At 45.7% G+C, this 24,167-nt stretch overlaps 1 long non-coding RNA gene across 11 annotated transcripts in view; it reads left to right on the top strand.

Moving 5' to 3' along the window:
- LOC134552289 (uncharacterized) overlaps window positions 1-23,231 on the top strand; it is a 72,512-nt gene extending 49,281 nt beyond the window's left edge. For 3 of the 11 annotated variants that reach the window (XR_010080818.1, XR_010080819.1, XR_010080820.1), the window contains exons 3-7: window positions 2,429-2,632; window positions 2,967-3,136; window positions 9,350-9,535; window positions 10,575-13,981; window positions 14,957-23,231. This is a non-coding gene — a long non-coding RNA (uncharacterized LOC134552289). The remainder of the gene's footprint in view (window positions 1-2,428; window positions 2,633-2,966; window positions 3,137-9,349; window positions 9,536-10,574; window positions 13,982-14,956) is intronic. The other 8 variants (XR_010080828.1, XR_010080826.1, XR_010080827.1 and 5 more) reach the window with 6 other exon arrangements.
- The last annotated feature ends 936 nt before the right edge of the window (window positions 23,232-24,167 follow it).

Genomic DNA, 24,167 nt, shown 5'->3' with positions numbered 1-24,167 from the left:
CTGATTTTAGTAGCTGGCAAAACAGGAACATATGCCCTGACATCTGCAGTGGGGATGGTGTTGGGACTGGGTGCAGCTACTGAATGATGCTGTAGCACAACTCCCTGTGGCCTTGCTGCTGGTTTGCCCGGTGTGGTGGGACAGGAGGGAGCTGAGCTCCATGTTTTGTCAAGAATGGGCAGTTTTGGCAGCTGCTGAAGGCTCTAGGCCAGTACAATCTACATGGAGGTGACCCTCCTTGTTGTGGAGCAGGTGCCAGATGGACATCCTGGGAGGTGCCCATGAGATCCACGAGGCTGCTGTGCCCACGAAGGTTTCCACCTCTGCCCATCACCGGTGGGCAGGGCAGGAAGATCATACACAAGTGAGAAGAGTTAACAGCTTTCTAAGGGGAGTGCCAGCATGAAGCGACAAGCTGTTCACCTCCAGTGCTGGAGATTCATCCTGATGGGTCAGAGCGTCAGGCAGACATGCACAAGCACATCAGGGATGAGGGAAGTCAGGGACCTCTGGAGCCTGTCTCTGCAGTTCTGTGACACAGATCTAAGGAAGCATTTAAAAATATTTTTTACATCCAGACAACTTGCCTGCTCATCTCATCAGCTGAAGGATTTTCTGGGTCACCATGGACTCTCTGCATGGCCCACACCACGTGGCCCTGGGTCACAGCAGCGCAGGTGTGCTGGTCCCAGGGACAGGAGGACATGGTGGGAGATGCAGGGTAACATCTCTGGGACCTGCTCCCTGAAACTAGGTCACCTCCCGTGACAGTAGAAGTGACTCTCAGACCAGATGGCAGGTGGGACCTGGGAATGACCTTGCCTTGTGGTCATTTTCTCATGCAGGGGCTTAGCTGGTGCACTGCAGGCAGTTGTTTGGTGACACGTGCAGCAGGTGCTGAGCTCACTGTGGCCAGGTCGTTTCTATAGCCATGGGGATATCTGAGAAAGCCACTTCTGACACTTTGCATAGTGTCTCCCCATCCAGAGAAAAGAGATGTCCTGCCACAGCTTGTCCCAGAGAAAGACTAGTCCCTTTCCCTTCTGCTTTTCTCTCTTTTCCCTTCATGCAGCCTGTTCTTAGGAAGGGCATCCCTTAGGAAATAATGAGTTGACACAGTCTGCTCCACCGCTCAGTCATCAAATTCAGATCAGCACTTTAAAGGAAAGAAAAGCAAACCATAACTTATTGCACAGAGACAGCTGGAAATGCTGCAAGGTCCTTTTAAAACTCACCAATTGTATTCGTGTCTAGTTATTGCTGGGAAAAGCTCAGATAGTACAAATAATGTAGGTGCTTATCTCATCCACCCTTAGTGGGCCATTTAAAATACCTTAACTGAGCTCAAAAGTGGTGCTGTTTTCTCTCCCTTGAAAATACATTTAAAAGACATTACATTTGTTTGAGAACTTTGCTGATTGACTCTAGGTAAAAATAAGCACTGTCTTGTATTACATTGTTATGCCACATAAGCACCTTGCAAAATTACCTTAGCCCAAACATAATTTTAATTATGTTAGAATTAGTGCAAAGAATTTTATCTGAGACTCATGTAAATATTTTGTGCTCTCAATACTTTGATGTGCCTAGAAAGAGATTAATGTTTGCTTTGATAATTAGTCTGTTGCATGTGGCCAAAAATTCATTACAAACACAGTTAATTAAGTTGTCAAAAAACCTTTGGTCTCTGGCTGGTGAGAATAATTCAATAATTTTGTTCGGCTTGACAGGGGATTTTCTTTTTACTGCTGTCAACCCCAGCTGTCCTTGGGGGCCCATGGCACAGTGGCATTTTCTGGGAGGTCATGTAAAACTGGACAGGACACAATTCACATGGTTCTTCCCTGAGGCTGTAACTCAAGGAAAGAAAATGCAGTTCCACCTGAACACAAGCAAGAGCTTCCTTATCATGCAGTGACCAAGCACTGGAAAAGGTTGCACAGAGAATTTGTGGAGTCTTCCTCACTGGAGATACTCCAGAACTGTCTGGACACAATTTTGTGCCTTGTGGCTCTCGGGTGGCCTTGCTTGAGCAGGGAGGTTGGACCAGGTGTCCTCCTGTGGTCTCTTCCAGCCTTGCCCGCTCTGTGATTCTGTGAGGTGCCACTCCAGATGTGGCATCATGGCTCTGTGCCACAAAGGATAGAGGTGAGCATGGGCTTTAGTTCTGAGCTTGGGGAGGCAAGGGACACTAATACTTATCCCCCCAAAAGTTATCTGCTTCTGCTGAGGCATGGGGAGCCCCAGTCCTGCTGCTTGGAGCTCATAAAAGATGGTGTCGAGAGCCTGCCTTGTGTCTGGAGCTTGCCTACTGGCTGTTAATATTGTGGGTCCAGACAGGGGCCAAATGCCACCGTGTGCTCTAGTAATACATCTCAAGTCACATAAAATCAAGGTCTTTTCCCCAAACAGCCTTTCTCTGTTGCAGGAACTCTTCAGGGGGACTGTAGCCTGGCAGGATCTCTCTGTACCCCTGCTGCCCCCTGCCCCAGTGCTGTGACCATGTTACAGTGGGAGCACAGACCTCTCTGGTGCCAAGGATCTCTTAGCACCATGCTCACACTCTGAGCTGGTGTAGCATCCCCCGTCCTTTTTGTCTGAGAGCTGCAGCTGCCACGGGACTTGGATTCAGGTAGGTGACAGAGCCCCAGGAGGAGGGTGGCTTTGGGGCATCACTCAAGGACCACATTGAGTACCTCCAAGTGACTCATTTCCATTTCAAAGAGCCCATTTGTTTTATCTGGCAATTAGCTTGCATCCTCTGTAGAAAATGACTCCATAAATACCACCAAGCTCCCAGCCAATCTCCCCTTTTAAATATGTTTTAAGTGCATGATTAATACACTTTCCCAGCCCCTGTCTGGGACTGTGCGGGGAGGTCAGGGAGCAGGTAAATGAAAGAAAATGGCTTCACTCGGCATTGACTGGGCTATTAATCACTGCCCATTTTCTATAAATCATGGCAGATGGCAGAAACAGGCAGGTACTCATGGGAAATGACACACTGTGCATGACGGGAATCGCGGATCGCAGCGGACACTGCAGGAGAAGAGGTTGCTCCCGGCCCTGCTGTCCCCAGCGGAGGGAGGCCATGGCACTACACCTGCAGCTCCCCTCCACGTGACAGCTCTCCCCTGTAAGAATGGACATAAAAGTTTGCAGGAACCCTGGAAAATTCACGGCATTACAGCTGGGCTGGTTGGGCCTGTCTGGGGATGGCTCCGCTTCTCATCTTGTGCCGATCTCTGGAAGCTGAGGAGAGGATTGACTGTGTGTGGGTAGTGAGGGTTGAGGAGGATGTGTCCTGAGTATCAGCAACTTTTAACCCCTGTGGTCGGGGATACTTCTAATCAGAGCAACAATTAAAGATTTTGGTCCTGACACTGAATGCTCATGATTGCTCTGCCTCAGAGCAGATGCAGGTGGGAAATGTGCGTGAAGAACTTAGACTGATAAAGTGAGGAGGACAGATATATTCTAAAATGAATATGCTTTTAGCTGCAGCATGCATCTAGGTGTTTTCTGTGCTGCAGTCTTGGAGGGATTCCCTTTTCATGCCTGGGAAATGCAGGCTCTTCCCTCCTGGGATGGTTGACCTAATACTGCCTGGCAATGCTCTGGGAGCTGTGCTTCCCTGTATCTGTAGTGCATCAATGGGTGGTGGAAAGCAACTACTTTTTTTAGGAGGACAGACAATAGTGTATGCATAGATTAATGAAAAGAGTATTTTTTATAGAGGCTGTATGAAAGATAAGAACAATGCAAATGATAGGCTTTCCTCCTGCACATTGCCAGTCCCAGTGAAACCAGTTGACATAATCCTCCTCTGCATCTGGTATTTCTTCCACAGGGAATGAGATTTTTCCTGTCTCCTCTTTTCTACCAGAGAGGCAGAGGGATATGTGTTTCCCTCCTTTAATGCAAGGAGAGCTTATGTTGAGCGAATCAGTTTTGCTTTCCCATAACCTTGCATTCCCTGCTTGCCCCAGCCAGACCTGCAGCTGGACACCCTTGTTGCTGGCAAGGAGAGCGGCATTGCTGCCCACAGCACCCCCTGCACAGCTCCCACCTCCAGCCCTGGTACACAACAGCAACAGCTCCTGTTTGGCTGGCAAAACAGTTGGAAGAGCAAACTAGGCTGGCTGCCAGGGACTCCCAGTAAAGTCACCATCAGCAGGGAGAAAATGGTCCAGCGTGGGGAAAACCAGGATCATCTGCTCCAGGCCAGAGTCTGTCCTGTCAGCAGGGAAAAGAATGGATAAGGAAGGGGGGGGTTGGACATAGTAAGTGGGTTTAGGACCTGTGAAGGACAGCTTCTGTCCATCCCTGTGAAGGTTAACATGGAGAATGGCTCCCTGAGGTGGAGAGTTAGGTGAGTGTGTGCTGCTGGGCATGGGTGTCACAGGGGCTTGCAGGGTGACAGATGCAGAAAATGAGCAGCAAAGCAACCTTGGAAGTGTGAGACCAGCAAAGGAGGAAACGGCCCCAAAGAAGCGAAAAGGACCCATAAAGACAGCGAGTGGGAAGCAGAAGACATGTGAGATCAGGAAAGGAGAGGTTAATATGCCACAGCCGAGAAAGCTTCATATCATAAAGCGCAGGCGGGGTGATGCAGAGGATGGCATGGGGACTTCAAACAGCAGCTGGGTGGCCTTAGTACTTGCTGAAGTCATCTTCCCCAGCCCAGGAGCTGCCTGGGGATGTCGCGTGGCTCCCGCTGCTCCCACCAGCACAGCTGGATCAGGCGAGGAGGAGGGCTGGTCGCCTCCACAGGCAGCTGTGTGCAGATGTTTTCCACTGCGGGAAGAGCAGTGAGCACATAGTTTGAAAGGAAAGGGAAAAATCGTAACAGGAGCTGGAGAAAAACTGTTGCTGGAGAAAACCTTGCTAAGGCTGTCTGAAGCAATGCAGGATGAAACCCCATTTTTTTGGCATCGAGGTTCTTCCTTCCACTCAATGTTATTTAAACCGGATGTTTCTTACCCCAAACAAGCCGTGTTTGGCTGTGCTGGATGCCTCAGCTGCTCCACAACCCCACTGCCCTTGCTGGGGCTGGGCTGGAAGATCTGTGAAGAGAACTGGGGGGAGGGCTGGGTCTCCCACCCCTTCCTGATCCCCTCCCCAACTCCCCCACAGCCCTCATGGGAGCCTAATATTTGTGCATGTGTGTTTTAACACGGCATATGGTCTTCATTACACACAGACTTCTCGCTTCCATAATTATACCATGATGGGAGTTCCTGTCAAAGCCATAAAGCAAATTCTCTTCCCCCTGCCGTGTCCCTCCGCCCCCATGAGCCCTCCCCATAAAACTCGCAGGGGTCTCCAGTTTGCCAGGAGAACCCTCCCTCGCTGGTCGCATTAACCCTTTGCCTCCTCCCATTCGGCAGCTGCCGGGGGAAAGCCGAGCTTTCCCCGTGGGCGCTTGTTTACCAGGAAAGGGGAAGGTGTTGTCCAGATTTTGGCCGTGTGAGAAAGAGCAGAGGGAGCCAGCAGTGCCTGAACCATGCTGGGGAGGTGGGGAGGCAAGCAGCAGCCCAAGCCTTGTTGGCTGCTCTCTGCCCATCCTCCTTTGGAGCGTGCCAAACCCACCCACTGCCGAGGTACGAGCGCCTCTGGGTAGCCGTGGCAGCTGTTTAACAGCAGGCTGCAACACCACCCTGCAGCTCAGGGCAGGAAATGAAGGCGGCTGCATCTGCAGGGGGAATTTCAGTGCACAGACTGCAATTACCTGCGCTGGAGTCTGGCCAGAGCCCTGCTCCTCCGACGGCAGGCGCTCGGGTGCTGTGGGGTCAAACACAGCTCTGGAGGATGCATGGGACCTTGTGGTTCATGCCCAAACCTTGTCTGGGGTGGATGAAGGCAGGAAAACATGGGACAATTTCTGCACGAGGGGAAAATTCTGGTTTATTTGTATGTGGATGCTGCATTGAGAGGCATTGAGATGATGCAAATTTAGGTGCCCTTTTTCTTGGTGATTGACTGGGAAATAGGCCTGGACAGTCTGTAATTGCATTAGAAACAGTGAGTAATGGAGGGCACAACTTCACTCAACAAGTCTTTCTGGCCCATAAGCCAGGGTGCTGCTGAGAGTCAGGAAAGAAACCATTTCTGGGGCTGCTCTGGCCTTTGGGGCCCCTGGGATATCCCCAGTGGGTATGGGCTGCAAAAGACTTGCTCAGGATCACACCAGAGATCCTGCTCTGCTCTGTGCTCATCGTGGCAGGAAAAATTCTGTTTCCCACTAGGTGGTAGAGAAGAGCTTGGCTGAAAATCCTCCAGCTTCTCACAGCTGAGCAAGAAGGAAGGGGGTTTACATAATTTCGAAGAACTCAGTTTTAGCCAAGACTCCAGCAGATGCAAATGTAAGAGGGGAGGCACTGCAGAGAAGTGAGGGGTGGCCAGGGTGCTGAGCAGGGCACGGGTGCCACCCAGCAAACACTGGGTCCTGCTCATCACCAGCCACTGCCATGCTAGGCACTGATGCCACACTTTTTTTTAACATTTGTGGGTATTTTATGACCATTTACTGATTGGTCTTGGGGAATATGGTTTGAAATGGGTTATATCTAATAAAAGAAAGAGGGGAGCAGGGGAAGCATTCATGCTGATTTCATCTACCACATGCTAGTCCAGCACCACCCCATCACAGAGCTGGTGAGCTTTCCCCACAAGCCTGCACTGCCTACATAGCAGTGACAGTAGCTTTAGTGTTTTTCACTGATGTTAACTCCCTGTATCTCCCTGATTTTCCCCCCCCACAAGTCAAAGACATCTTCATTGACAGCAGTTTTAGCCAGGTGCAGGAGTTACTACAAGGCAGGATTCATGCCCAGCTTGGACAGAAGGACAAGAATGCTGGCAGGAGGAGCCCTGATACCTCAAGAAGGTGATTTCCTATTGAGATCCCCAATCCTCCCAGAGACAGCCCAGGGCTGGGATTCACAGCTGTCCCAGATGACTGCCTGAGCTCCTTTCCCACACCCTGAAAGATCAGAGTGGCTTAAAGAAGTTATACCTGAAGGCAGGATCAAAAACACCTGGCTCGTGCTAGACAGGTGTTTATTCATCTGACCCGTGCTTAAATGGCTCTAATGAGGTAATTCTGCAGCTTGCCCCCAGTCTGCATTACCCTTATCCTTACAGAGATTTTCTTGCTGTCTAACCTGAATCTCTTTTTTGCAGCACCTGATGCCCCTGACTTCTTTTCCAGTACACCCTAGGCAGGAAAAGTATTTTTCTTTTTGACTATAGTTTATTGCAGATCTGAAGCTCACTCCCACACCTGCACCAGCATTTCCTGATCTTACCTCTACCTCTTGCACACATCTTCAGTGTGCTCTTCCCCATTATCCAAAACTTCCTTGGGGTTCAGGCTCAGCAGATCCAGGCAAAGGGATAAAACAATCACAGATCAGTGTCCAGGATACTTGATTCCTGCTAGACCAAAGACTGGCTTGAATTTTCAGTACTTGCTTGCTTTAGTTTGTGCCTTCCAGGCTTCTTTGTGGAAGCTGGACCCCCAGTGAGAGGTTGAGACAGGGAGTGAGGCACCAGCCTCAGCATTCCATGCTCTTCCCTGACTCTGGAGTATCGCATTTCACCTTAGGAATTTTTTGCACTATCTAAAATAATAGTTCAAAGGATGAAGGGTGACAGGTGCCGCAGACTGAGGGTGTGCCAGGATGCCATCACTCAAACATCCTGCCTGGATTTATATTTGCACACCTCAGTAATTCAGAGGAGGATGGAAGCGCTGGCTACATTTCTTTGAATTATCTTAAGTCTAGATGGATGAGCTGCCTGTGATGGCACGAAAGCAGGGACTCTGTCTAGCTCTTCTGGGCAAACTGGATGAATGGAAGCTGTGCAGCTCAGCAGTTAGGGCTGGTCTCATCCTGGAGTGCTTGTAGGCCTAGCACTGCACTGGGATGCAAAACACTGGCTCATAACATTTTTCTAAGCACATCAGTCTTGATTGGGATGGGGTACAATGAAAACTCTGACCCAGCTGAAAGTACCAGTAATGCCTTTTAGTCTGAAGGTACCTGCAATCGCTCTGGAAGGTTTCTTCAGCTTTGAGGTGGCTGTTTTCACAGCATGAGGATTCAGAGGCAATGTGTCCTGAGCTGAGTTGTCTAGGATAAGTGCTTAAATAGAAATAGCTCACTTTTCTTCAGGTAGGCTCATGATAATCGTAAACATTTCCTAATAGAGCCTGAGAAATGGTAGAATAGAAGAATGGTAGAATAGATAGAATTAACTCTTTAACTCTTAGAATTAACTCTTAGAATTAACTTTTAACTCTTAGAATGAATTCTATTAACACAGAATATTAACTTGCCTGGAGAGAAAGGTCCTCTTTCAGGCATATGCATCTCATGGGTCCAGAAGGAAAATAAACATGCAGGATGATGCTGCAGATTGAACTGGAGGGCATTCAGCTCCCAGCTGGCTCCACACTTCTGGAGTAGCGGCTGCCTCGTGTGAAAAGGAGAGCTCCTGGAAGCCTCACTGTCCTATGCTAAAATATGAAACCACAGTCCCCATGTGATGTGACCCTGGGCAGTGCATTCTGTGCCAAAACACACTGTTAGGGTGAGATTTCCTCCAGGACAGACGGAGAGACAAGCCTTCAGGTTGTGTGCTTGAGGAGTGGGGTTATAGAACAAAGGGGTCTCTAACTTTAATCCTGCAGGAGGTTTGTGCCAGGAGGTGCCTGCTGGGTTTGGGGAGCTCAGTGTGAGCTACCCTGAAGCCACAAGGCAGAGGAGGAACACATTTGACACTGGTGGCTGAGCCCTTTCAGACTGTGTGGCTCCAGTCTTTGCATTTGAGTCAGAGTCTGGAACCACCACACTCTGTCCACAAGGAGAACTCTGAGTGTTTGGCAGTAAAGGCTCTTCAGGGAATGCAGTAGATTTCACTTCTTCCTGAGCACAGTTTTCACAATAGTTTCCAAACCTCCTGTTCCTGAGAGCATTCCTAGGTGCCCACATGCTGTGCAATCCCCTCTGGAGCACAGAGAGACAGGCATTTGTTCTGCTTTAACTTGGACCTTCAAACCTCGCTTGGACAATATCAACATGGAATAAAACACAACAACACAAGTCTTGTGTTGAAATACACTCCTCCTCAGTGCTGCACTGACCTAACTTGATTTTCCTATGGAGAATCTTGATGCACTTCGTTCTTTAATGCATTAATCTTCACAAGATCCCAGGGAAGCTGGGAACTGCTGCTGCTTCTCTCTCCCTCTTCTTTTTACGGATAGGGAACTGAGATCCTAAGTGTCACACAGTCAACTAAATGCTGTTGAAAGTGCTTGTTGTGTTTTTTACCTTTTCAGAAAACTCAGAGACCAACAGAGTGGTCCAGAATTGGATTGGATTGGACCAGAATTGACTTGAGTAAAGAGCTCATGTTGACCTGAGGGGTTTTTTTCCTGCCAAGGAAGGTCTGAGGCTCCCACTGGACTTTGCTCACCTCCCAGTACAGATTTAAGCTGGTGTCCCCTGGGAATGGAAATCAGCAGGTGGGTGATCTGGTGGTGTCTCTCTGCTTTGGTGCATTACCTGTGAGGTTCCTGCTGTGTGGCCTTGAAGCAGCCAGGCAGCCCTGCCTGCTCTGACACAACTCTTGTCACCCTTGTACTGCTTTGGAGTAAGGAGCTTTCCACACAGTTGTAATGTCAAGTGTCCTTGCTGGTGGGAAGGGGGTGAGAGGGGACCCTCTATCACTGTGAATGCTACCAGACCCCCCAAAAGGCTGAGAGCTTGGGAAGCATCCACACAGTCGATCACTTCCCTGAACTATCTGTGCTTCATGGGCCTCCAGCTCATGAATCTTGGAAGGAAAGGCCTTCTCAGGAGATTTGTGGTGTGTCCAGTCCCAGATAGAAATACCACAAGAAAAACCTCTCTTGGGGAGATCCCAGTTCTAAGCAGGAAATGCAGAGTGACGTGAGAGTGAGAAGAAATCCAGATGTGGCCACTATCTGCTTTATTTTACTCTGGGAAGCCAAGTTCTCTTTTGTGGGGTATAGTTTTGTCAAGCAGCATTCTCAAGCATATCTAGCCCTTGTGTTTGCCAGTTATGATTGAGTCAGATGCACATATCAGAGCTCTGTGTGTGCGTGTCTGTGTGTCCACATGCCTGTGTGTGGAGATGACTTCCAGCAGATCACTTTCTGCTGTTTTTCTGCTAACAGGCTGAACAGAGCTACTCACTCCCACGTACAGACAGAGCTCTGGCTCACACAGCTGCCTGGGGAGAAGCACTGGCTTTTCTCCTCCTGGGCCAGTGTTGCATTTTTGAATTACTTTACCAATAAGTGTGTAAGTATTTTTCAAAGTGAAGCAGTTTCTCCACCACCAAGCCTTGTTTCCTTGCACATTTCAGTGTAAGTATTTGAGTTTTCCAAAGTGAAGCAGTTTCTCCACCACCAAGCCTTTGTTTCCTTGCACATTTCAGAAGTTTTCTTTGCATTGTTACCTTGTTTGCAGTCCCAGCCCAGCCTGGGAAACATGCAGCATAGTTCAATGCTGAGGAAAGTAACTCTTTTATTTTAAAAGGAACTACTTGGTGTGAGTGACAGCCACCCAGAGGTGGGGGATGTTTGCTGGATTTTGGATGTAAGCTCAGGCTCTGGAGGGGTATTTGCAGGGAAGGAAAACATCTTGGACTTGCCAGGTAAATGCAAGCCCGAAGACAAGTCTGGAAAGCATTTTATGACCTTGTGTGAGGTTGGTCCTTCAGTGCTCCCATGTGAGCTTTGCTCTCCTTGGCTCTTGGTCTGTGGGGTCAGTGGGACACTCAGGCTCTTGTGGTGCCAGGGAGCAGGAGAACATTATACACATATCCACGAGCAGCCAAATCTTTATTAAACCTCAAAAAGATCATTAATCTCACCCAAATATTTGCTATTTGTAAAGTTTAGGTAGGGGGTAGATCCCCTCAGGTGTTTGGCGGCTAACACTTATAATTAAAACGAATAACAGGAGCAACAAAGTGGAACTGCTGGTCATAACTCCCTTGCCCCTCAGACTTTTTTTGAGTGCATCCAGTTGGCCCCAAACCAATACTATTCCCCAGCAGAAACTTTCCAGCATTTATTCATCACACACAGAGTTGACAAGTGCCTCCAATTCTCTAGTTACTGATGCACTAATGAACATCTGCTAGTCTTTCTTGCAAGTTCAAGGACTTGGGCAGGGAGTAGACTGGGGGCTGAATTTCTCTGTGTGTCTGAATAAGGTTAAAAGTGGATTTTACATGAGTGCAAAGCCTTACTCTGGGGTTCCTCATGCTTCTCAATGAATGGCTTCCAAAGTCCGCTTTTGGCTGACAGCTGCTTCTGAGAAGTGGAGCTTTGAGAGAAGGAGTGATTATGTCTTGAACTATCAGAAAAACAAGAATTAGAGGTAATTTTTACCTTGTAAGCAAGTTAAACTATTCCATGCAATCTTTGCTGTTGCTAGTCCTGGAGATCTTGAAAACTTCTGGCAACCATGCAAGATCTTGCTTTGCTACCTCTTGCTAGTGGGAATGTAAAAATTGCCCAACAATATAAGCAGTCAAACCAATCAATGGATTCCACAATGAGTATTCTGAGAAACAGCTAACTACTTCTCCAAAACTTGGGTATGTTTGCTTTGGAAAACCATCTAGTAGCAAGGTCTGTCCTCTTAAACAAAAACTGCTCTAGAGCTTCTGCACTGTCACTTTAGTCCTGTCACTGTTTTATTCTGGATGTTGCGTACAGGAAGAAAATTCAGCTTTGACTTTACCCATTGTATTAACAGCAGGTACAAATTGCGGTGGCATTTAACTCAGTCTTCTAGAAAGTCATTTGTTTGTGTTTAATGATTCCTGTCTTCCTTACACCAGCCTTTTAACTCTCTCATTCTGTGCCTTGTCACCCATTACCACCCAGCATGTTGTTTTCCAGTGTGCAACTGGGATGTGGAAACAGCTGGAAATAGGGAACCCAGCTCAAAGGAGTGTGTGCTCCCTGGTGGGTGTTGCTCAGCCATGCAAGGAAGCCTAAGAGCTCTGAAAAATAAGAAAGGTACATGTGAAAGCTGATGCATATAATCACTGGGGCATCTCCTTTAGGAGGTCACTGTCAGCACTTTTCTTGGAGGCTGGAGCTGTCTGGAGGTGGCTGGTTACAGGGGCCTGTGCAGGGCAGTGGTGTCGGTACGAACCGCTGTGCAGCACACAAATCATTTCTGATGAAAATTAAATACCCAAAAAAGAAATTCCACTACCAATGGAGTGAGAAAATCATGCACAAATGACTAATAAATAGCACCGCAATCTCTCCTTAAGCTGTGATTTATCTGTCTGGAGACTTATTAAAGAAATGTTCCTGCTGTTTGCACAGCTTTTATGACGGTGCTGCTTTTTGACCCTCTTGAGTGTCAAAGCCTCTTTCCCTGCTCTGGCAGTCCCAGCAAAGGCCCCACAGGTCCCCTCCACTATGCAATGCCTGTGAGCAAGTGCACCCACACCCTGGTGCCCTGGCCCTGCTCTCCCCCAGCCTCACACGGTTGTTCTGTGCTGCAGTGTGATGTCCTTCTTGGGGTCTGTGCCAGTGAAGGAGCTTTCGGTGTTTCATCTCCTCCTGATAAAGCACAGGACTTAAGGGAATGGCAGGAAGGTGAGGGAGGTTTAGGCTGGATATTAGGAAAAGGTTCTTCACCCAGAGGGTGTTTGGGTGCTGGAACAGGCTCCCCAGAGAAGTTGCCACAGCACCAAGCCTGGCAGAGCTCAAGAAGTGTTTGGACAATGCTCTCAGGCACATGGTGGAATTCTTGGGATGTCCTGTGCAGGACCAGGAGTTGGACTCAATCCTGATGTATGCCTTCTAACTCAGCATATTCTAAGATTCTATGATTCTATGATTCTCCTTTCCAGGGTTGTAGCATCACTGCTGTGGGGAGCAGCTCATGTAAGACCTTCCTCCTTCTCCCAGGCAAAACTCATGCAAGTCTGTTTGGACCAGTAACTTTTGGAATGTGAGTGGATCAGGCTGTTTCGGGCAAAGCTGTGGGAGCAGTAGCCTGGCTGCTCCTGCCCTCTTGTCTGTCAAAGGCTTTCTCTGTACTCTGCAGTGCACTCAGAAACACTGAGCAAAGGCCAGATAGAGGAAAATCTCAAACACATGACTTTAAAAATAAATGCTTTTTTCTTTCTTTTAGCTAAAATGTGCACTTTGCATAGCTGACTCATGAGTTCCAGCACATTTGGGGTCAGCAATACTTTGAGGTGCCAGTGTCTTGCTGACATTATTGGATAATGGGGCAACAAACCCCTACATGTCTTTTTGATGTGTGGGACATGACAGAAGCAGCTAAAGCTATTCTGACTCAGCCCTCAAGCGTTTCTGACATCAAAGTGTAGACATAGGCAGTACTGAATGGTCAGGAGTTTGTGTTGAATCTTTTCTCACTTCTGTCTGGGGAAAAAATCTTTAGCTGCAAATGAGGTTGACTTTCACTCTGACAGTAGTTCACCCAGTAGAATATATAGTATTATGTGACATGTAAAATTGAGGTATGATATAATTTATAGGTTCCTTCCCTCTTTCTGAGATGCACATCCAATGCACATAACCCACTTTTAATAATTAAAACAGTGAAGTATTTAAAAAATCTCAGATCTCAGAGTGGGAGATGGGAGGGAGAAAAAGGCATGTGAGGTCTCAGCTTTCAGTGCCCTTTGCAGTGCAGCACAGGGAATATTTGCACTCAGGTACGTGTTGTCCCTGATCCATTGATCAGAATTGTCTCCAGCCTCCAGCCCCTTGCATGGCACCAGCTGAATAAGCAAGTCCAGCTCCACCTTCCTCCTCTCTCCCATGGCTGAAGGACCTTCCCAGGAACCTGTCATAGAAGTTAAGTTGGCTTCCCAGATGTTCCCAGGTCTGCACACAAAAGCCACACTCCACGTTGGACCGTCACATTCCTGACTGCAGGTACTTCTGTAGATGCTGAAACCTTCCGACGTCAGTGCTAGGAACAGATCCAGCAGAAATTAAGTTTGTTTAATGAAAAAAATCATGCAGGAGATGCTCTTCAATGAAGCCAGCAGACTCTCTAGATCAGCTCTATTTATTTTTTTTTTTTTAATATTGTTTCAAAATCATAACCCTCTCCGTCAGGACCTTCAGGAGTATCATCCCCCTTCCAGCATCATCTGGGCGGGAGCCAGGGATGTTGGGAGCCATCATCTGGGCTGTGATCCTGCCCTGGCTGCCCAGCTCTGGAAATCAGCTCCCAGCCCCAGAGGGTCCTGCCCTGGGGCACAGCACACACGCAGCTGAGAAGGGTTGGAAGTTTCCTGCTTAGTGTCTGCTGTCAGAAAACGCTGCTCTGCTAAAATTGAGCCAGCCCCATGGGAGTGTGTCAATTTGGACAAACTTCAGTTTAGGGGGAAAAAAAATCAGAATAACTCATTTCAATAAATTCAGAGCAGTCAGCAGTCAGCTGTCAGAAGGGCACATTTCAAGTTTTCAGTCTCAAAAGTCTTCTCTTTGGCACTACTGAGCATTAATGTATACCAGAGTACAGATTCTTCATGAAATAATGCAAAATGAATTACAAAACGGAATAATACAATACAAATCTGGACTGGAATAGAAACATGGAATACTCAAAATATGAACTATACATTAAATATAAACATAATGGTATAGAAAAGAAAAGCTGTAATCCAAAAATGCAAACGAATATTTCAGTTGACCTGAAAGGAAGTGTTTCCAGGATATTGTTTTATAAGGGATAGTTGTTGAACCCAGATTTCACCTTTCCTATTCAATTTTTATTCTTATGTCACAAATCCTAGCTGGAGGGAAATCCAGGGCAGTAGATGCATTAATGTTTTTATAAACATACACAGATATAACTGTATGTTTTTATTCTATTTGTCTCTTCTCTTCTTTTTCCTACAGCATCTGTTCCATTCTGAAAACTGAAGCTGTTTTTACTTTATATGATGGAGTTAATTACAAAGCAATTAATTGACTGAGTTATTCATGAGAGGTTTTGGTCATCCTGTGCATGATGGAACTTTGAGTTCCTTTTATTTTTCTTTCATGTCACAGCCAGGACAATCACAGAAAATCTAATGGCAGCATCTGTTTGCCCAGGAAGGTGGGCAAGGTTGACCTCTTTCCATTTCTTTGCTTTGAGGGGACTTTGGTGATCCACAGTCAATATGTTGGTCCCTGTGGATGGTGAATCTGACCTGCACTGCAGGCACTAAATTTGGCACTGGCATCCCTGCATGTGGGCACTCAGGCAATGTGTGCATGGAGGAAGTGTGTGCAGCTGCTGAGGTTTTGAAACCTTTTTGCAAGGATTAAGAGACACAGGTTGCTGCTTTTTTGGCCTAAGAGGAGGAAACATTACTTTACTGTAAACAGATGTTAAATAAGGATGGCCAAACCCTGCATCCAGCAGTGACTCTCCTGCATTGCCACAGGTCAAGGGCAGGGTGTCGATTTGAAGGTGGATGTTTCCTAATGTGCAGTCGTTGGTAACCTAAAGCAGGTTTATGACAGAGCCAAGATCAGGCATTAATGCAATAGACTGGTAATTCAATCACTTTATAGAAGTTGATCTGTCCTTTTTATTACAATTATTGTCAGCCCGGGTGTTTCGTTCCATCACTGAAAATAAACATCATTTATCATACTTGTAAAGATTAGCCCCTGACAGCTCCAGCTCTGCTTTGCATAAATGTGTATTAATGTCGGCTCTGTCTGAAGTGGAGAGAGAAGTCTATATTTCACAAGAATGATTAGACAGTGTCACCACTGCTTTAAGTAATGTCTTATCGTGACGGATAATCAAACTGTGAAAAAAACCAACAAAAAATGGCAATTTGTTGCATATACATTTTTTGCTTTATTGGGCTGAGAAATAGCAATATTTTTGCTACTGCCTTTTTGAGGTTTGTGATGTCCAGGCTCTGGGATGCTGATACTTCTCTGGGTTTCAGGGGGCACATGATGTTTCAGCTCATCGGCAGAGCTGGGACCTCTGTGCAAGGCTGCCTTGAGTCTTCCTGTTTGAACACCCAGGAGTCTACAACATTGCCAGGCTTTCAACAGTCTGCACCTTGGGATGAGTGAAATTTGGAAAGTTTCAAGCTAAAATGATGATGACAATGGTCAGAGTGAGATTAAGGGAAAATATGATGCCCAGGCTAAAATATTCTTGGAGACATTTTCCAGAGAAGCTCTAGGGCTCCAGGGCCTTGAAGCAAGAACTCAACAGTTGGCATGCGCCTGCCCTCAGGTCAGGGCTGCACTTTTGCTGCTCCTGTCAAAATGCACCCACATTAATTGCAGGAAAAAAAGAACTGTTTGTCAGTGTGTACTTTAGAGACACTAGAGCTCAACAGCCGAACTCTGTGTGTTTGAGGGCTCAGCTAACAAGAGGGAAGGAACCCAGTTCGGTGACTGTGTCTCCTGGCAGTCACCATGGAAGATGTCTCTCTGGCATCCAGAATGAAGAACAGCTAAAGACGTGAGCTGAAGTCTCACTCTTTGCCATGGCAATGCCAAGAATGTTCCCTTGTCACCCGAACCATTCACTCTCTGAGAGGGAAATGCACCTGGGCACCGATGTCCATCACACACTGACTGAAGTCAGCTCTCTGCTGCAGTGCACAAAAACAGCTCTGCAACTTCTGTGAAGAGCATCACAGCTGAAGCAAAGTCCTTATCATCAGTATCAGGGTTGGTACTGGGACTATTTAGTCAGTTTTAGAAACTGAAGAAGGGAAACCAAACCCAACCCCAAGTATGTTTCCAGGAGCCACTTTTGTTTTGCTGAGGTTTGAGTAGTGCACTGAAAAGCCTATGACTTCTGGGCATTACACCTGGGTTTTGTGAAAGCCCCAGGCTGTGGAGTAAGGGTACTTTTGTGAGAGTATCTGCTTCCATTCTTGCTGTTTTAAAAAAAAATGTCCAAAGTTTGTGCCTTTATGGGAAAAAAAAAGCACACAGCAACTTGGAGGCATGTATCCTCAAAAGAAAATGTCAAATAAAACCTTTTCTTTATAATCTTATAATTTCTAAGCCAGCCACCTTATTTTGAGATGCTTGTGTTTGAGATCAGTGTTAATTGAAGATGACACCTTAAAATTAACCCACTGCAGAGGTGTGTCATTGAATCAGATCCTAAAGGAGCAGTAATACATTAAGTACCATATATGAAAATAAATAAACCTCTTCCCTGCATAACTAATAGCTACTTCTACTATTAAAGCTGAAGTATTTAAAACACTGGAACTATCCTGAGTGTTTATACTGCTATTTTTTTTCCCTTTTTTTAATGACAGCCCCAGTTTATTCCCTTTCAGACTATAGTTGCCTCCAGTTTTACCTTGTTTGCTCTGATTTGGTGCTGGTGGTGATAGAAAAACCACTGTGGCACAGCTTTCCCTTTGCTAAAGAACCTGAAACTGCAACTTCACTCTGGAATAAAACTTAAAAAAAAGAAGAAGCAAAAGTGATGCAGGTGAAGGAGCCAGTTGGTGGTGGTGGAGGGAAGGAGTGGGTGAGGATGGCACTGGGACCATTAGCGATTGAGGAAATGCTGATTTTAGCCAGTGGTATTAGCAGCTGGCACTTTTTAAAGTGCTAAAAGCTTTGGACACAGATTACCATGCGCATATTTCAATTTCCTTTAAATCCAGGGAGATTTCCTCTTAAAGCACACTCTCTCTCTCTGACTCTCTTTTTATTTTTTATTCAGCTAGATTGTGCTTGATGGGGACTGTTAACTGAATGCAGCATATTATATATTACTTCAATAAATCACCAACAGCCGAAGCATTCAATATCATGCAGAGCAGTAATCAGGGGAAGTCTTAATCACACTTTAAATGGTTTGGATTTATGCTCTGCTTTCCACAGGCTACTGGCACTGCTGGAAAGGCACAGAGGCACGGCTCCGTGGTGGCCCGCCAGGACCTGGTCCAGCCGGTGCCAGGGGCTGGGAGCACAGCCAGGATGCAGGGTATGTGCCAGGGGTGCAGTGCTCGGGTCAGCAAGGACGAGCAGCCTCCAGGGCTACTCCTGGAGCTGTTTGTACCTGTGCAATGGTCTCTTTAGATTGCCTGGGCATTTTGGTGTAAAAAGACTGTCAATGTAAACAGCTGCCGTTATTGCACCAAGGTTTTACAGATGTGTGGCAAATCCTGGCTTTGTTTTGACTGAAAAAATGTATTTTGACATAGAATGTATTTTAAAATAAATCATCAGATAAGAGCAAAACCAGCTGCTATATTCCTTTGCCTTTTGTATTATGTCCAGGAGATTAGAAACGCCTCCTGGATTTTTGTCAGGGAGGGGGAGAATTAAAGAGGAAGGGCTGGCTTAAAAAAACTAAACAAGCCACAAACCCCCTTAAATATAATCTTTAATTTATGACTGGTGATCCCCCAAGGCTTTCCATGAAAGTAAAATGTTCCAGCCAGGGGCTGTGGGCGTGAGGTCCATGTGGGTCTCACGGAGGTGAGTGCCAAGTGTGAGCCCACCGGCAGCCGCCGGCGGAGGATGAGAACCTTCCTTCCCTGCACCGTCACGCCCGACCTTCACCTTCACCCTTGCAACGATATACAGATGTGCAGTGACGTCACCTGTCCTGGCCAAAGGGAGAAATCAGCAGAAAACAATAGCCCCTTTTGGGGGGAAGTTAATAATTTTGGTTGACCCTGTGGCCTGGAGCGCGGCACAGACGTGAGCGCGGTCACCGACTGTTGGCACTCGCTGGGGATGGGGACACGGCGCTCCGGGTGGGAGGTTAACAGGCTTGTTAAGCACATCTGGCCAGAAGAGCCCTGGGCACACTGTGAGCTGCTTTCCCAGTTCAGAAATACTTTGTAGGCCCCCTCAGCTGGAGAGAGTGAGTCTCCCTTCCACCCCGGCGTTAAAAGTGGTCACACTGCCTCCACCATAAATTACTGTGCCAGCAGTGGAAATACAAACGAGACCCAAGCGGAGCAGAGACGCAACAGCTGAGATGGTTAAACAATAGCCCTGCACACAGGAAACTCCCCCATAATGGTGGATTTAAGTTCCAGGGAGTTTGGTATCTGACGGTCGGGTTCATCCTCCCCACCCCCTGTTTTGTTTTTCATTCGATCCCATGTTGTTCGTGTCTCTTAATAGGGCATCCTTCATTATCATTATCCCTAATAGTGGTTTATTGTATTAGTTACAGTTAATTTAAATGTTACCGAGGCATTGAAAACAGATTGCAGATGTTTTGAAACAGATGTTGTTTTAATGTTAAAACAAAATCATGAATATTTATGGGTCATTATTGCCTGGGTTGAATTAAGCTCTTTAAATAGTAATGTATGGGCTTAATGTCTTTTGAAGGAAATGCTCCAAAAAAAGGTGAATGGAAAAACACTGTCATGTAAAGATGTATAAATAATTTCTTCTGGCAACACTGTGTTTTTCCTCTATGAACGGTCAGAATTAATTACTGTTATATTACTAAACCAGGTACTGTTCTTGTTCTCTAGCTGAAGTTAACCTAAGAAAATTTTTTGAGCTCACAAACACCTACAGAGCTCTCTATTTTGTAGTGAAGGGGCCCACCTGCTCCCTGAAAGCAGACCTAAAGTTGCAGGAATATTCTGAGTGGAGTCAAAGGTTTTAAAGGAAAATAAGGTGAAGATGACGCAAGCACACAACTCACTTGGTGTCAGTCTTTCCTACAGAAACACAAAGAGGGTTTGTTAATGCCACATGCAGGCTGTCTCTGCCTGAGTCATATTTCTTTCTTTATGGAGATGGAGTTAGTCTTCAAGGCAGCAGCTCAAAATGGTCTTTCATTCATTACAAAGTTATTTAGTTACGGGTAGGTAACTCTGAATGGCATTTCTACATCTTGCACTTTATTAGTTGATCCTAGCTGCTAAATGACGTGGAGAGATCAGCATATTACGGCAGGGGAGTTCAGTTGTTTTGGCCAGTCTGAGATTGGGTCTAACATGCTAGAGTTGAAAATTTGCCTTTGAGATGAAGAACTCAAGGGATGTTGATAATGATTAACTCAAGAGGAAGGGGGGTGAGATAATACAGTGGAAATTTAAAAATAAGAAGTCTGTAAACACAGGGATGATTTCCTCCTCCACAGACAAGCAACACTTCCACTGCCTTAGGATGAGTCATGCCCTATTTAGAAGAGGAACAGCCCAAGCATTTGTTTGTCAGCACTGAGTCTGGTTGATGCTGGGATAGGAACGGTGTCGGCAAGGGGGCATGCAGCCACAACCCATCTTTGCTTGTGTCCACTGGGACTATGTGCTCTAACCTGCAGCATTGAGTCTTTGTGTATTTGTCCTTTTTTATTTTTTCCTTTCTCCCTCTCCAAATGTATACTTTGGAGGAAAGCCCGAGTTCTCTTGAAGCTGGCAGAACTCCTTGTCTCCAGTCACAAAACCCCTGAGCAGATGGGCACAGGTTTTGGCTAACCACAGTGGCAGTTGTTGAGCATTAAGGTCTGTAATCTCATCCAGGAGCATCTGAGCATTCCCCTTCTCCCTCGGCCAAGGGCAGTGAGTGTCTCCCGTGATGCTCAGGCTGATGTCCAGCACAGGAATCTCACTGCTGCCACAGAGCAGGGGTTTGCCCCAGGGCCTCAGGACTGCATGGCCAGGAAAGCAAGCAGGGCTGTACCAGCCTTTCAGCTCCCAGTGTGATGTAGGTATTGGAGTCACAGGAGAAGTGCTGAAGAGCTGCACGTTGCATCTTACTACTGACCTGAGTAGAGGCAAAGGACAGATGTGATTGGAAACATCAGACTTTGTTTACTTTTCTGGGAATTGCTCAGGCAAGTTTTATATTTCTAATCTCTTGATTTAAAAGCCATACTGAGAAATCACATACATCCAACTGAAGAGGCAACTTCAATGGCTTGGACTTGCAGTTTCACTGCTTCCATGTCCTGAGTAAAGTCTAGTACAGTACATTATATTCAGTAGACTGCCAGAAAGGGAGTTCATTTAGTTTGATGACAGATTAATACTGATTCACAAATTAATTTTGTCTCTTTGTATATCAAGGGTGTCCGCAACTTATTTAATTTGTAATAAATATAATTATAGAAATGAATGAGCTATCAAGATTTTTAAAGTATGATCCATCAATGTTGGCATGACTTGTAATCCTGGTCATTATAAATAAAATGGGTCTTTTGCAATATGGAATGCAATTTTCCCTGTAGTTTGCCTCATTATTTTCTGACATGTGGGTTAATATTAAATTACAATGCCTTAATTTTCAAATCAGGGCTCAATTTGTAAATAAGAGGTTAATAAATAACCTTTCCAGCTGGAGGCCTTATTGTGACTTCATTAAAATAAACTTTTAAATGTGATGAAGCCTTGATGATACCCCCATTGTCTCATCCAGTACATTGCAAAACAAAAAAAATCATCTCCTATGGCTGCCAAAAAAACCTACCCAAAGTCACAGTGCCTGCAATACATTCCAGTGGTCTTTTAAATGTCCCATTTTACTGGGCCACACTCTGCCTTGCTCCATCTCCTGCTCCCATGGAGCACGTGTGAGCTGTCCTCCTTAGTGTGACCCTGAGCACACGGTGAAGGCTGCAGGTGGTTGGTGTCACACATCTCAGTGGTCCTGCAGTGCCTGCTGCTTGTCAGTCCTGTCACGGAGCTCAGACCTACTCCTGCTTCTTTGTCTGCTTTTTGCTGCATTTTTGCGAGGTTTAGATAGGATATTGGGAAAAATTTCTTCACTGAAAGGGTTGTGAAGCATTGGAATAGGCTTCCCAGGGGAGTGGTGGAATCACCATCCCTGGAAATGTTCAAAGAAAGTGTAGATTTGGTACTTTGGGACAGGGTTAGGTGGTGAATTTGGCCGTGTTGGTTTTATGGTTGGACCATATGGTCTTTGAGGTCTTTTCCAGCCTAAATGATTCTGTGATTCTCTAATGCTCATGGTCGTGTCTCTCATTATCACTTGCAGTGAAAAATAAAAGATTTTTCTGAACATTTTTCACAGGAATCTCATGTTCTAAATTTCTGCAGCTGCAGAGATGGAAGGAAAGCTCTGACTTCTCCATTGAAGGTGCACACCTGTGACTGGCAATGTTTGGGGCCCTGGATCTAAACTAAGCTGGTTTGTTCTTTTCCCATTGCAGATTTCCAGCTTGCACAAAGGCTATTTTTCTTGTAAAGGGGGAGTTTCCCCTGAGAGAAAAGTTATATATGCAAGTTTATAAAAAAAAAAAAAACCAAACACACAGCCCCAAAACAAGAACTCCAAGATATGGTAGGAAAACTCAAAAAATCAGCCCATTTAAAGGAAGCAGCAGGTTGCTCTGTGAGACAAAGTCTGAACTAGTTTTGCCCATGAGTGCTGTTGCTCTGTGCTTTAACTGTGAGAAGTGGTAGGTTCAAAATTTGTTGTCTTAAGACAAAACCAATGACCAAAAAATCCCAGGTCATTTGAGGATTTGTTTCCCCTAATTTGAGTAGTTTTCATTTACTCTAATAGAGAACACTGATGCATGCACACAAGACCTAGTTTACAATTGCAGTCCCCTGGTTCTCCTGCTATTTTTATTCAAAAAGTGTCTTTTATTTTTCAGTAGTACTAAAGGTACTTACTGCAATACTGAAATATCTTAAAATAGTAAACCATATCCTATCATTGAGGTTTATTCTAAGGGGAGAAAATACCGGTGTTTGTTCACAGTTGTGCTCACAAAAAAGCCACTTCTGAGCCCTGCTGAATCTGTTGGAACATCTGTGGGCCAGTGCTTTGCCTGAAGCACTTTGTCAGCACTTAAATATGGGCTGGGAAAGAGGTTTTACCTAAACTATTTTATGTGATGTCCAGAATAATTTTGAACACCACTAAAAATGTGGGTTTTCTTGTTAAAAGGAGGGATGATGCTAATCTAAAAGGCCCTCAGCCCCTTAGCCCCTTACTTTATTCTACCTTTTTCTTTTGTGAGATCTGCTCAATTCCAACTTCCTGCAAGTGAAACAACTCTGTACAAAGATCACGAGTGGAAAACAACTCCATGTGAGCTCCTTAGAGACTTAACTTTTTCTGGTACTGATTCACCTATGATGAAACCAGCCCATGTCTCTGCATAATAAATCTTTCTTTAAAAAAAAAAAAAAAAAAAAAAAAAAAAAAAAAAAAAAGAAAAAGAAAAAGTAAATGACAGTTAAAACATTGTTGAAGAAATGAAGAAATGTGCAGATAATAGTTTAGGTGAAAATCTTTTTGATGTCACTTCTACTTGAGAAGTCATGTATGTTTCAGCCTCATGCTCTTGTAAATTCAAGGTTTAGGTTTGGAAGGTTTTTAGGATAAAGTTGTTGATGTATTATTTATATGTGTTAAATCTTGGGAAAGCATTTGAATGTGTTCAGGTTTTAAATCTCCCTTATAATTTGGGCAAATACAGACCATTTTTTGGAAGTGTTCAATGACCACAAAGCTGGCTCTCATCTCTGACAAAAGGTACCCAAACACATTGGTGTCATTGGTGCTTTTAACACATAGACCACTGCTGATTTGTTCAAAATGCTCCCACTTATTTCCAGTTAATGATGGAAATGCTGGGATCTTTTTTCTTTTTTCCAATTAAATAGAAACCTTCACCTGGCTCAGCCCCAGTTTCTATTCCCTGAAAACATTTTTCACACTCTCTGACAAATCTCCTGACATTGCTAAGACAAGCCATCATTTCCTGAGAGCTCCTCAAGCAAGGTGAGACCTGTTTGGTTCTTGGATGGCTGCTAACAAAGGAGATTCACCGGCCTGCAGGATGTGATTACGATCACCACGTGGAGCACCCTCCGCAGCTGCTGCTGCTGCTACAGGGTGTTCAGCCTTTTGGACTGCAGAGCAAAACCCATTTTCTCACCCCTCCTCAAGATCTCCCAGATGCGGTTACGCCGCCCTCTTTCAGTGTGCCTGGAGTGATGTTTAATCCTCTGTGCATTTCATCGAATTTCACTTATCGTCATTATTGATGAGTGACACAGAGGTTAAACGATTCGCATCAAGACATTTAGCTCAAAAAAAAATAAAAAAGAACACATCAGTTTTGAGTCAGTGGAGACACTTTGCTCCGATGCCAATCAGATGG

Source organism: Prinia subflava, chromosome 6 (assembly GCF_021018805.1).
Source record: "Prinia subflava isolate CZ2003 ecotype Zambia chromosome 6, Cam_Psub_1.2, whole genome shotgun sequence".
Classification (NCBI taxonomy): Eukaryota; Metazoa; Chordata; class Aves; order Passeriformes; family Cisticolidae; genus Prinia; species Prinia subflava.
The sequence above is the reverse complement of the archived record's forward strand: the minus strand, read 5'-3'. Positions and strand labels throughout refer to the sequence as shown.